Below are 13,172 nucleotides of genomic sequence, written 5' to 3'. Positions count from 1 at the left end.
ATCGGCGCATGCGCGGCGGCGGGGAGCAGCATGGCGGCGCGCGGGGACGGAGTTTTCGCTGGGGCGGCGGCGGGTGAGGGCCGAGGCCGCTCGGAGTCGAGGATGCGGGGGCTTCGGTGAGGTGAGCGCGTCGCTTCGGGTGGCCGCGGGTGTCAGGCGGTCTCCTGTCCGCTGGGGCCGTCGCTGCGTGGAGGCGGAGGTGTGGGGCGAGGTTTGGGGAGGGGGCTCGGGCCTGGCGCCGGCAGCGCGGCCCAAGGTCTGCCGGGAGCGCGGGTTTGACCGTCCGTTTGCCGTGTGTCGCCCTCAGGGCCCCGGTTCCTCCCTGGCGCGGCCGGGGCGGGCGCTCGCCCCTGCGGAGGCGGCCGGGAGGAGCGGCGAGGCTGGCGGGCCCCGGAGCGGCGCTGGGCGGACGGCTCCCGTCGCGGCAGGCTTGCCCGAGGGTGCTGGTAAGTCGCAAGGAAGCTCAAAGCTACCGGACCAAACCGATTTAAGGTCACTTTGAGCCAGGTGCAGTTAGTGCAGCGCCGAGATCGTTTACTTGAGAGTTGTAGCTAGGGAAATGAGAAGGTAGACGGAGGAAAAGTACTCCCAGGCACCCGCACCCTGAGGCCTCCCCCAGCTGCAGGCCCAGACTGTGGGCCCCAGCCAACCCGGGCACCAACTGATGGAAACCCCCACTGAGCCTTGCTGAGTCCTCCCTCCTCTACAGCTGCCCCTAAATAATACCTTGGTTTTAATAATTTAAATTAATTTATTAATTTATGAATTAACAGATTAATTTGTAAAAGGTGTTCTAATACATATTGGGTGTGATCTGTGTCTCCCCCTTGACTCCTTCCCACTTTAGAGAAGAGGGAATTTACAGCGCTTCTTGCTGAAGAATGTTGATGGGTGGATGCACAGATGACAAATGGATTTTTCTCTCTTTTCCTCACCACCGAGCCCTCTGTATGTGCAAGAGGACTCTCTAAGTGTGGCTGGTCTGAGATAATAGTGCTGTGCACAATGCTTAAGGAGAATATTAACATAGATCTGCAGGCTAAGGGATAACCTAAAACACTAAAAGGCTCAGGAAAAAGCTAGGAGAACAGTGAGGGGCTATGGGAAGCCCCAGTGATGCTACAGAAAACAACCTGGCTTTTAGGCACGTTCTCAGAGAAGGAGCAATGTCTTACTCCAGCCCATAGGCAATGGGTGCTATTAATTACCACCTGTAATTACCAAAAGTTCTGTAAAAGCAGAAGGGGCTAGAGATGATGCATAGCAGATTATGGACTATATGTAAAGTTGAAACAACAATCTTCTCTTAAAATAGAAACACGTTAGTCCTAAGTAATAGATGAATGTAGCTTTGAGTAACGTGAAGAGAAGCGGTTAAGTCAGTCACCCTGAAAACCTTTGAGAAGTGGTCCAAAAATCTGGTACCCTCATGGCCTCATCAGTCTTTCGGGTTTGTTTGGTAGGGTGGCCCACTGAAGGGGGACACCTTGAAGAGAAGCAGCTAGACGTCATGATGCAGTTGTTCATTTTGGTCATCGCCTCTGAGGTAAGCATCCAAGTACAGGAGGGATAATCTAGGAGATGTATCAAAAAGGTAACAGGTTTGAAACAGAGGCAGGCAAATTAAGTGCTGTCATTCTTCCATGTAGTTAAAGACTGAGAGAATTGTTGGTTAAGCACGTGTATACAAGGGTTTGAGAAAGGATATTGAATGGTACAATAACAGTGAACCAGAATAAGGTTTCATGGAAGATGGCATAGGTGTGTACTAGGTGATGTGCCTGCCTGTCTAATAACCTAGCCCTAGTTGCTGTATGTTTTGTTACCAAACTGTTTACCCTGTAATGTATGATGCCAAGTGCTGTTATAGCACCTTTCCTTTAAGGAAAAGAAAATAAAAAAAGAACATGGTAAAGAGAAAAAGAACATGCACAAATGTAAGTTTCATTGAAGGTAAAATGCAAGTTTATCTGTTTGTTACAGAGATGGAAGCAATGATAGCAAATGCTGACAAAGAGAAAAGATGGACAAGCAGTTTTTTGTGATTAATACCTAATGGACTGGATGAAACAGGGAAGCAAAAATGAAGCTTAATGGACCCTTAATATCATCAGAAACTGCTACAGAAGGAGGTGTTCCACTATGGGTAACTAAGGTAACTATTATAACAAATCCCTGTTATTTCTGTCTCCCGGGGGTGGCACTGAGGACTAAAGTAACCCATTCTTACCTTTTGGATATTGTTAACTGTATCTGCCTCAGTTTTGCTTTGGTTGTTATCTTATATCCGTATACAAAAAGGAAAAGATATAATACTTGTTAGAGTAATTGCCATGGCTGAAATTGAACAGACCAGGAAAATGTAAGCAAGCTGAAGTAATAAAATCAAATGGAACCAACTGAAAGCTGTCTCCATCTCCCCAAAAAGGAAACCCCATTCCTCCTGTTGAGGAAGGATCCCTAGGAATAGTGATCAGGATAACAGATCACCAACATATAACAGAAGGTCTGCACGTGTTACAAAAAGTATGCTGCATACATATTTCTTTGCATGTGACTTTATGTATCTATGAAGCATCATATTTTAAGAGCTACAAGACAGCAACTTATTATCTTAGAGGAATGATAGTCAGTCAAGTGACCAGAGTTCCCGAAGAGGAAGTGAGAGTGAGAGAGAAGTATCTGAATTGTAAAATTAAGAGGTGAATTTCAGGAAGGCTCAATTGGTGCAACCCCAGGTTCCTGATATGGCAATGGTATTTGGGGAAACAGGAATATAGTAGCTAGAAAAAAGGTTAAAGCCTTATGAAATTAAGACTCTTTCTTGTCAGTTCCAACTTTAGGGCAATTTTAGGAGGATTTAATTTCCTCCGGCAGTGTTAATATAACTTGCGTGGCATCAGCAGACCATGGTGGGAATTACAGGAAAGGAGTCAGGAATGGAGCTGGAACAAGGAACATGATGCTGCTTTCACTAAACTGAAAGAAGCGGCTGTAAAATCTCCTGCCCTCAAATTCCCAGGACAAGGCAAGCCTTTTTCAGTAAGGATTCCCACATCTACTGATTTCGTGGGAGCAGCGCTGCTGCAAAAGAGCAGTAGAGGGAAAGTGGGTGCCAGTGGCATCATCCTTACATCCCCTTTGAGGCCCGAACAGAAACTCTCTGGCTGTGAGAAAGACTGTTTAGAAGCAATCTGGGCTGTAACTGTCTTTGAGACTTTTACCTTTTATCAGCCCAGATGCAGCCCAATCTGCTCAATTCCCTCTAAACTAGCTCACGTCAGGGAAATAAATAGGCAGCAGAGTATCCTCTGTCCAGGTGGCACAGTGGGCACTGATCTTAACAAGGGGGGAGTTACAGTGCAAGTGTACCAAGAAGCGGATCATCTTCTGTGCATCTGAATTGAATGAGGGGTAGAGCGCGGTTGTGCCAAAAATGTGGACACAGAAGGCTTCTGAAAGATTAAGCTCTAGGAGCTACTTAGTCTAACTTCCCTTTCACAGCAACCCAAGTGTCCTCATGGCTTCCAAAAGGGGAGTTGGGGGAAGCGGTATTTGTGGCTTGCCTGTGCTCGTTTGCTTTGCTTGTGTGTATATTAGATCTGCTTTTGTGCATATAAACGGGTTTGTCTTATGATTTTCTGCAGAGCTCTGATTTTTTTTTTTTTGCTTTGCTTTATACTTTCGGAGGATGATGGATTTTACCGTGCCTCCATCAACAAGCGCTGGCTGACAAAGTTATAACGTCCCAGCGGAGACTCTTAGGCAAGACGGAGGAGTTCAGACACGCAGCCTGCCAGAAGAACGTCACCTGGGAGGGGTTGCTAGCCTTGAGCTATAGGCGCTGATGCATATGGCTCATTCTGGCAGACACGGAGGGGTTTTCTTTGGTGGCAGAAATTGTAGCTTGACTGTACACCCTATAGCGGCAGTATTTTTGTGTTTATAAATTGTGTTAATCTTAGGTATTCAGAACATCGGGGATCGACTACATGCTGCCATGAAGAACTACAGGCTACTGCTCTCAGACCTTTGTAAGTTACAGCGTGTCAAGAGCGGCCAGGAGAATCCAAATGCCAGTGGAAAGATTCTCTGCGTGGTCCTGCTGAAGAACTTCAGCTGTAGGAAGGTTGGCTGCATCCTCACTGGACTTGTGAGTAATAAGCCACAATTCATGGACCAGCCAAGGAGAGAGGGGAATAGTGGGCCCGTGGGTGCACCCTCGCTCTTGCAGACACAGACACTCTGGAGGTATAGGGATACAGGCAAGCAGGCCCACAAGTGGCCTCCACGTGCCTTTCGGTGTGGCTGCGGGTCCTCCACACAGCAGTGCCCAAGTGGACTTTGGGCCCAGCGGTACACAGAGAGCTCTGCAGCTCAGCAGGTGAGTGGAACTGGAGCGTGGTGAGGGCTGTTCCGGGCTGTCTGGATCCATCTGGTTCCACTCGCTGTCCCTCTGTCCAGCGCTCCATCTTTTTCTTTCTTTCCCCATAGCTCTGTCCGATACCCCGTCCCTTTGTTTAGCTACTCATTGCCCTGCCCAGTTCCCCATCCCTCTGGTACTCTTTGCATCCCTCTGTCAATATCTTCCTCCCTCCGACTGGCTCCCTGTTGCTCTGTCCAGCTCTCCATCATCCTTTTCCCCTCTCTGTCCCACTACCCGCCCGCTGTTCCTCTGTCCAGCTCCCCATCCCTCTGCTGCTCTTGTCTGTCTCTTTGTACCTTTCCAGCCTTCTGTCCCCCTCTCCAGCCTTCTCTTTCTATTTCTGTCCCTCTGTTCAGCTCCCCATCCATCTATTTGCCTCCCTATCCCTCTTTTCCCCTCTTCTATCTCATCTCTCTGTCTGACTTCCCCTCCCTCTTTTTTTTCTCTCCACCTTTCTGGTTGGCTCTTCATCCTTCTCACTCTCTTCCCATTGGTCTGACTGGCTCCCTTTCCCTCTCTTCCAGTCCCCGTTCCTCTGTCTGGTTCTCCACTCTTCTCTTTTGCTTCCCGTCCCTCTGTCTGCTTCCCCTTCCCTCCTTTCCTCTCTTTATTCTTCTGTCCACTTCTACATCCCTCTTTTTCTCTCTTCTGCTCCCTGGTCCTCTCTTCAGCCCTCCACCTGTCTGGCCCTCTGTCCTCTTTTTCTCTTCCTTTGTCCAGGGCCCTGACCCTGGGGCTAGGTCTCTATCCTTCTCTTTCTTTTTCCATCTGTCAGCCAAGCTCTCTATCCCTCTTTTCTTCTGTTCTGCTCCCTGTCCCTCTGTCCAGCTGAAGGTTCATCATTCCTTTGTGTTTTGTCTGGTGTGGAAGGTGTCAAGAGGCAATTGGTGCTCAGCAGAGACGATCAGTAGCAACCAGAGGGTCCCATCAATCTGCCTGGTTCAGGTCATGTCAGATACCCCTGCAGTGACTCTATGTGCAGAGGCATGGGGCTGCGGATGTGCAGTGGGGGAGCACTAATGGGCCAAAGATGCTGTGGGGGATGTGGTAGAGATTAGCAGAGGCTTTGAGTATTCGGGTGTTAGGACAGGTGCAGGTAGGGCAGGGTGTGCTAGGGCAGTCTGGAGCTGCTGTTGTCCGTCTTACACGTCAGCGCAGTCTGCAGTTACTGTGTCTTGTCTGCCTGTGCGCAGACAGGGCTGCTGCGCGGTGCAGTTGGAGTCGTGATTGTGTCGCTGGCATTGAGCCCTGTTTTCTGACTTTATGCAAACTGTTGTCTTCCCTACATCAGCCTTACTCTGCTCCTCTTCCAGGAGCCTGTGCTCAGCTCTGCTTTCCAACACGCTGTCACGTCACAGGGATTTCCAGCACGGTCTGTCTAACTTGGGCCACATGCTAGGCAGCCTGAGCAAGTGAAGCAAAATCCTTCTTCTGTCATTGTCCAGGCCAGAGTCAGTTTCCCATCAGCTCAGTCTCTCCAGGGTTTGGAGCTTTTGGAGGCCTTAGTTTTTATCCTGCCTTGGCTGGACAGTGCTTTCTGAGAGTGTCCGTCAGCGGCACAGTTTCCCTGAGGAGGACCATCTACCGAAGGCTGGAGGTGGCCGAGTGCCTGAGCGAGCCTGACTGTATGTGAGGGCTGCTGTGACATCCTTGCGATGAAACGGAGCCTGAGAGAGTGACTGGAGCAGTGTAGAGGGTCAGTCATAATTGCAGGAATAATTATGGGCCTTGGACTAGGGAGTAGTTCTAGGAGGGCTGTGCAGTTGCCTGGCCTCTCAGTAACTGTTCTGGCTTCTTTGCAGGTGCTGAAGCATAGTCTGGCAGTCGAAGGAGCGGTGTCACAGCTGGGAGCTCTGCGGAGATCTGTGGCTGGCCATGAAGGTTGCGCTCTGACTTGCAGCGTGGACACAGCTAAGTCTTGGGGCTGCACTGTGTGTGTGCAGGGCTGGGAGGTGGAAGGTGGTTGTCCCCTAGGTGGTTGCTGGTGTCACTGGCTGTGGATGTTTGCCCATGGAGCTGAGGGGACCAAAAATATTAATTGTCTGTAATGGAGTTGAATAAGCGCTTGCAATGTTTCAGGTAGGTTCAGTGGAAGTGCAGCTTACTGCAGTCCTGTGGAGCGATTCTTGCATGTGCTCACATTTGAATGGTGACTAAGACCAAGCTTATAAACAGCAACTGTAACATGATTCTGATGCATATCTTCCTGTTCTGCTGAACTTCTAAATGAAGGGGAAACTTCTTAAGCTGTGGGCAAAACTTGCAAGCTCATGTGTACTTTGGTGTTTCTTGCTTAAGCTGAGGGTTTGGAGTTTTTCACTTAAGGTTTATTGTTTAGTTTGTTGTTGAGGGTCTGTCACTCAGGGGCTATGGTTTATTACTTTATTTTGTGGGGTTGTCTTTATCAGTCAGGGTTTACAGTTCGCTGACTTAGCGATCAGGGCGCAGGATTTAAAATCCAACCTCATCCGTAAATTTTAAAGCAACCACTTGGGTTCCAAGATTTGCAGTTTGTCACTTAGGGTTCAGGGCTTACGCCTTACTGATAAATGACAAGGGCTGAATCCTTAGATAATAAACTGTAAGCCCCGAAGCCTAAGCAGCAGGCTGCAAACCCTCCTTTGGGGTTCCTAACCTTCCCCTGTTCCCAGCGTTCAGCTTTGTGCACTGACCTGAGGTCTGGATTTGATAAGGCGCAGGCCCATTGCACTGAGAGTGGTGATGTGACAGGTGAGGTGAGAGCTGTGAAAGTGTCTTGCAGGGCTCTAGTCTGGGGTAGGGCAGTAGTGCAGACAGGCAGGATCAGAGATCAAAGATCCTCTCACCTGTCAGAGCTGAATCCTATCCCTGAAGGAAAAAGTAGAGGGGATAGGCTGTCAGCTACTCAGACGCCTGCCACGTCAAGGGCAGCAGCAGGAAGCTGACCCTTCCCCAAAGGACCGACGAACGCTGGTGCAGAGATGACTCTTCAGGTGTCACAGGGTAAGGAGAAGCATGCTGGCACTGAGCTCCATGGCAGACTCTCTCTCAGGTGTTGCTTCTGTGCAGTAAAACAATAAACAGTTGCTTTACTCTTTGCACTCATGTCTGTGGTTCCTGCTGTCGCTTTGCCTGAAGATGATGCCCAGGGGAAGAGGTTACACATTGTGTCTGGGATTGGGAGCTGGTCCCCACATCCTTTGTACTTGGGGGTCCCTGCGGTTCCCAGGGACCCCAGTCCTGTTCACAGGGCTCGGGGTAACTTCCCTTGCATTGCCTTGACCCTTGGGGCTCTTGGTGGAGTTTTCCATTATCCTGGGGGCAGGCAGGGCCCCCCCCCAGGGCCGTGTGAAGTCCCCAGACTGCCCTCAGATTTGCTTTCAGCACTCTGCAATGTCCCTCATGTGTTGGTGGCGGGGGCCTGTGTGCCTGGTGCTGGGAGACAGAGTTTTCCTGGGGAAAGGGGGAGCCTGCAGGCACCTTGCCGTCAGCTGCATTGAGCCCTGTGACATGCCTTGTGGCCCCTTTAGTGTGCACAAAGGCCCTTCACTTGAATTTTGGTTTGCCCAAGAGCCCTGCATTTGCCCTTTGGTGGTCCTCAGGACCGCTCAATTCACGTTTTGGGTTGCTGGCAAGCCCTCTGTGTGCTTTTCCGCGTGCCCTGGGGCCCGATGTTTGTTTTGCAGCACACCACAAAGTTCTCTGCTTATCTTTCTCCCGTCCCAGAGTTTTCTGGGTGATTTTTGGTGTGCCCCAGGGTCCTGCCTTTGCCTTTTGGTGCCCCCAGAGTCACTCTGTTTGCTCTAGCATCACCTGGTAACTTTTTTTTTAAACTTTTGTTGCACCCAGAGGTCTCGATTTGTTCTCTTGTCCCCTGAGTACTCCCTTTTCCTCTCTGTACAGCCCAGGGCTCTCCCTTCAGCTTTTAGCGAGCACCTCTCAGGCGCTGGGGTGCCTCTGCTGCCCTGGCAGCCCCAGCTGTCCCTGATGGTGCTGAGGGTAATTCCCTTCCCCTGGTTCCTGAGGGCTGCAGCTGTGGGCCCTGGGGCTGGAACAAGCCCCAGGTGGGGCTGATGGCCACGGCAGGCATGTGCCGGGGCTGGGGCCGCAGTCGGGAGGAAGCTCGTGGAGGGGCCGGTCTGGGACAACGGAGCTGCCTCTGAGCACCGCCCGCCGGGACCGGCGCTGCGGCCGCACCACGGAGGAGGTGAGCGGGGCCGGGGGGTGCGCGCGTCCCGGCAGACGGGAGCATCGTGGGCCAGGGGAAAATGCGCCGGGGATGGCGGTGCACCAGGGCGGTGGGGAAGAGCGGAGCACCGGGGCCACGGGGAGTGGTCAGGAAGGGGGTGCGCTGGGGCTGGGGGGGAGGTAGGAGGGGGGGCCAGGGCTGTGATGGGGCGAGGAGGGGAGAGAAAAGGGGGGCGCCAGGGCGAGGGTGGAGCGAGGAAGGGGTTGCACCGGGGCTGGAGGAGGAAAGAAAAGGGGCGTCGGGGCTGCAGTGGTGCGGGGGGAGGGAGGACGGGGGGGCGTCGGGGCTGGCGGGGTTGGTTTATTGCGCGGTCGGAGTGGCGCGGGGGGTCCTGGGTCAGACCGGGACCGTGTCGGGGGGGGCGGGGGAAGGAGAGATCCCAGAGGAAGGCCTGGGAGAGTCGCAGTGGGGGCAGGGGCAGTGTCGGAGCTGACCCGGGGCCGGTCCGGCGGCGTCGGGGGAATCTCGGGCCGGGGTTGGGGATCGCGGGGCCCCTCTCCGGGCTCGGCGGCGTCCGGGTGTCAGGGGGCGGGAGGGTGGTTGGGACGGGAAGGAACTGAATCGCCCGAGGGTCAAGCTTCACCGAGCGCTGAGGACCGCGGCATGCTGGGAGCAGTAGTCTTCCGGCACGGGGCTTCCGGGCGGCCATGTTGTTTTGCGGGCCATGCCGGGAGGAGTAGTCTTCCGGCACGGGGCTTCCGGGAGGCCATGTTGCTTCGCCGTGCATGCCGGGAGGAGTAGTCTTCCGGCACGGGGCTTCCGGGCGGCCATGTTATTTCGCTCTGCATACTGGGAGGAGTAGTCTTCCGGTACGGGGCTTCCGGGAGGCCATGTTGCTTTGCGCGGTGTGCCGGGAGCAGTAGTCTTCCGGCACGGGACTTCCGGGAGGCCATGTTGTTTCGCTCTGCCTGCCGGGAGTAGTAAACTTCCGGCACTGAGCTTCCGGGAGGCCATTTTGTTTCGCTCTGCCTGCCGGGAGCAGTCGTCTTCCGGCAAGGGGCTTCCGGGCGGCCATGTTGTTTCACTCTGCATGCTGGGAGTAGTAAACTTCCGGCACTGAGCTTCCGGGCGGCCATGTTGCTTCGCTCTGCATGCCGGGAGGAGTAGTCTTCCAGCAGTAGCTTTCCCGGCGGCCATTTTAATCTGCAGGGCATGCTGGCAGGTGTTACCTTCTCCTGCTGGGCTTTTGGGAGACCATCTTGTGTCTCTCGAGGTGGCAGGAGGTGCAGCTGTCAGCGGGTTTCCCACCCGCTGGCCACGTTGTGTTCTGTGGCATACCAGGAGCTGTAGTTCCAGGTGTCTGTGCCTTCTCAGCCCTGCAGCATTGGCCCAGTGTCTCTGTTCCTCACTGGACATTTGCTGCTCCCAGGAGAGCGTCCATGGGTCACCGAGGCAGTGGAATTTCCCTGTCTTTCCCTGGTACAGGGCAGGAAGTATTTTCCATCTCTGGTGTGCCCAGACAGGGTTCTCCCCAGGGCCTGGGGATGTCCCTATTGTCCCTGGGGAGGGCAGGGAGAGTGTGAGGGGCCGTGGGGGCTCCTGATAGTCATAGCTTTGTTCAGGCTTGGGGCCAGGTAGGCAGCAACAACTATGAGGAGTGGTGGCGCTGGGAGGGAGTGGTGCAAAGCTATCCTGTTTTGCAGCACAAGGAAATGCAACCAGCACTGTGGCTGTCCAAGGACCCTAAAAGAGCCGGAGAGACCCTGGAACAGCCGCAGGCACCCCACAGCAGCCCCAGGGACTGTGTCACTGCCTCCCAAGGTCACTGTGTTCAGCTACCTTTAACTGGGTGGAAAGAGCCTCCAGGAGCCCTGGGCACAGCTGCAGAGGATCCCCAGTTGCCTCTACATATTTTCTTTACAAACATGGGATCTCTTGGATGCCTTGCCGCTGCTTCTGTGTTGCTCAGTGCCTAGGTGTGCTATGTTCGCATCCACCGTCTGTGCTGCCCTCTGCTCTGTTAGAGCTGTTGGCCGGATCAAAAGGGGTGTGCGGCTAAGAGCTAGGCCAGGGGGTCTCAGCTGCCTGGTATAGGACAAATAGGAGGGGGAATGGGCAACAGGACATAAAAGTACATGTGGATGAGAAACAGGTGCTTTAGAAGACTAAGATGCAGGGGCAACTGACAGGAGTAGAAGTAGCAGGGGAAAAGGGTGATGAGGAAGATGTGTTGTTAGAGGCAGTACAGCGGAGAAGAGAGGGGGAAAAAATGCTCCTATGACGAAATAAGAACTGTCCTGAAGAGATTTGCTTTTTGCCCTTCAGGTTATGACTCTACATGACTTCCTGAGAACTGTTCTGAGCACATGGTGTTGCAGGTCAAGACTGCCTGGGCAGTGATCCTCAAGTTGTCTGCCAAGACTACACAACAGCTGACAGCTGCCTGCGGAATGAAAGCAAAGGCCTGCTTCTCGGAGGTAAGAGGCAGGGTCCAAGTGGAAGGATTATGGCAGGTGAGTTAATGTCCCAGAACCTTCAGTTTTCTGCCTCATCACCCCAGGACTCACCCAGTTCCTTCAGGACCTATCCATTTGCCTTCAGGTGTGCTCCAAGACACTCCATTTGTTCTCCTGTCCCCTCGGAAGTCTTTGCTGCTTTCTAGTTCCTGCATGATTACTCTGCCATTTAGTGTCTGTGGGTCTTCTGGTAGCATCAAGACTCCTATGTTTGTTCTTTTGTCCTATTAAGTCCCCTCTCTCTTTCTTCTGGGTCCCTCAAAACCCCTCCATTTGCCATTAGTGCATCCCAGAGCCTTTGTTTTTCCCTGTAGTCCTCTCAGGATGCCTCTGTTTGCCCTCTGAGCCCCTTAGGGCCCACCTCACTGTCTCTTAGTCCCATCAGCAGCCCTCTGATTGCCACACGCTCCCCTCAGGAACCTTTGTTTGCCTTGAGGGCACTCCAGAACCCTGGGCGCTCATGGCACCCTTTCAGTGTGCCCTGAAGCCCTCCTTTTCTATTCATTGCACCACAGAGTCCTCTCTATGCCCTATCCCTATGACCCTTCTGTGTGCCCTCTATCCCATCAGGTCCCCTTTCCTTCCAGTCCCCTCAAGACTCCTCCATCTTCCTTTCTTTTACCTCAGAGCTCTCTGTGTTCTCTAGTCTGATCAAAATCAATCCATGTGGCATGTAGCCTCAAAACTGCTGGCCTTCATTGTGTTCCAGCATTGCCTAAATGCCCCCAAATCCCACCTGAGCTCCTCCTTGGGAGTTCTGTTTCTCTCAGATCCCTTTCTGTTCTCCTTCTTTGCCTCTTAGTGCATACTATAGCCCTCCATTTCCTTGCAGCCTGCCTTATGCCTTCTCAATTATCTTCTACTCCCTTCAGAACCCCCATGTTTGTTCTTCAAAGCACCCCAGAACCCTGTGTTCTCCTGTCGCGCTCCAGGGCCGTTTGCAACCTAGTCCCATCAGAACCAGTCCTTTTCCATTTTGGTGCACCCCAGTGCCCACTGTGTGCTGTCTCTTCCCCTCAGGACCCTGGTATCTAATCCCCACAGAATGCCTCCTTTGGCCCTTGGGCTCCCTAACAACCCCTTCCTGAGCCCTTGATTTGAACTGGAGACATCCTTCTGTCATGCCATCCTAGAACCCAATGAATGCCCTCTAATCTTCTCAAGACTCTTCCATTTTCTAATCTAGTTACCTCAAAACTGCTCCCAAAGCCTTCACTGTGCCCTAGAGGCCTCTCTTTGATGTCTAGTCCCCCTAGGCCTGCTCCAATCCTCTCAGAAGCCCTCCATTGTGCACCAGAGGCTCTCTTGGGTGTGTAGAGTCCTTAGGAGCCCTCTAGTACCCTCAGAACCCCTCCTGAGGCCTTTGTAGTGCCCCAGAGCCCTCTTGGGGTCCAGTAGCTCTCTTAGGACCTAATTCCTTCAGTACCCCTCTTTTGGCCTGCATTGTGCGGGAGCCCTCGGTTAGCCTTCTAGCTCTCAGAGGACCACTCCAATCCCATCAGAACCCCTCCTTTTGCCTTCATTGTGCCCCCTTGCTTTTTTTTTTTTTTTTTTTTTTTTCTTTCTAGCCCACTTACAACCTCCCTAGTCTACTCTAGGTGTCTCTTTTGGCCAAAATTGTGTTTCGGAGCACTGTTTTAGCCCTCCAGATCTCTTAGGACCTCTCTTTTCCCCTCAGGATCCTTTGGGACCTTTGTTCCCAGAGGCTTCCTTTGGTCATATAACCCCCTTATGACCCTTCTAGTGAACTCGGTACCCATCTTTTGGCCTTTCCTGTGCCCCAGAGAGCTCTATTGGCCCTCTAGACCCACTAGAACCTTTCCAGTCACCCCTGAACCCCTCTAGAGGCCTTTATTATGCCACAAAGCTGTCTTTTGGGTCTCCTGACCCCTGAGCGCCCCTGAGATTACATATGGACTGATCCTGAGGCCTTCCATGTTCCCCAGAGTCTTTTTTTGGCAATGTTAGACCCCTGAGAATCCCTCTAGTGCACTCTGAATGACTCTTGCAAACTTCTTTCTGCCCCAGAACAGTCAGGCCCTTTTGACCCCTTAGGACTCCT

The 13,172-nt window shown here is 52.7% G+C and overlaps 1 long non-coding RNA gene across 4 annotated transcripts; it reads left to right on the top strand.

Moving 5' to 3' along the window:
• LOC138061908 (uncharacterized) lies at positions 1–7,506 on the top strand. 4 transcript variants are annotated; one of them, XR_011135913.1, is made up of 5 exons: positions 1–73; positions 308–446; positions 1,464–1,546; positions 1,984–2,155; positions 3,966–7,506. It is a non-coding gene; the product is annotated as an uncharacterized lncRNA (long non-coding RNA). The 4 variants fall into 4 exon arrangements; XR_011135911.1 differs by having other exon boundaries at positions 17–121; XR_011135912.1 differs by lacking the exon at positions 1,464–1,546 and having other exon boundaries at positions 17–121.
• The last annotated feature ends 5,666 nt before the right edge of the window (positions 7,507–13,172 follow it).

This window comes from Struthio camelus, chromosome 22 (assembly GCF_040807025.1).
Source record: "Struthio camelus isolate bStrCam1 chromosome 22, bStrCam1.hap1, whole genome shotgun sequence".
Lineage (NCBI taxonomy): Eukaryota > Metazoa > Chordata > Aves > Struthioniformes > Struthionidae > Struthio > Struthio camelus.
Note: the sequence above shows the minus strand (reverse complement) of the source record. Positions and strands in the feature narration are given on the sequence as shown.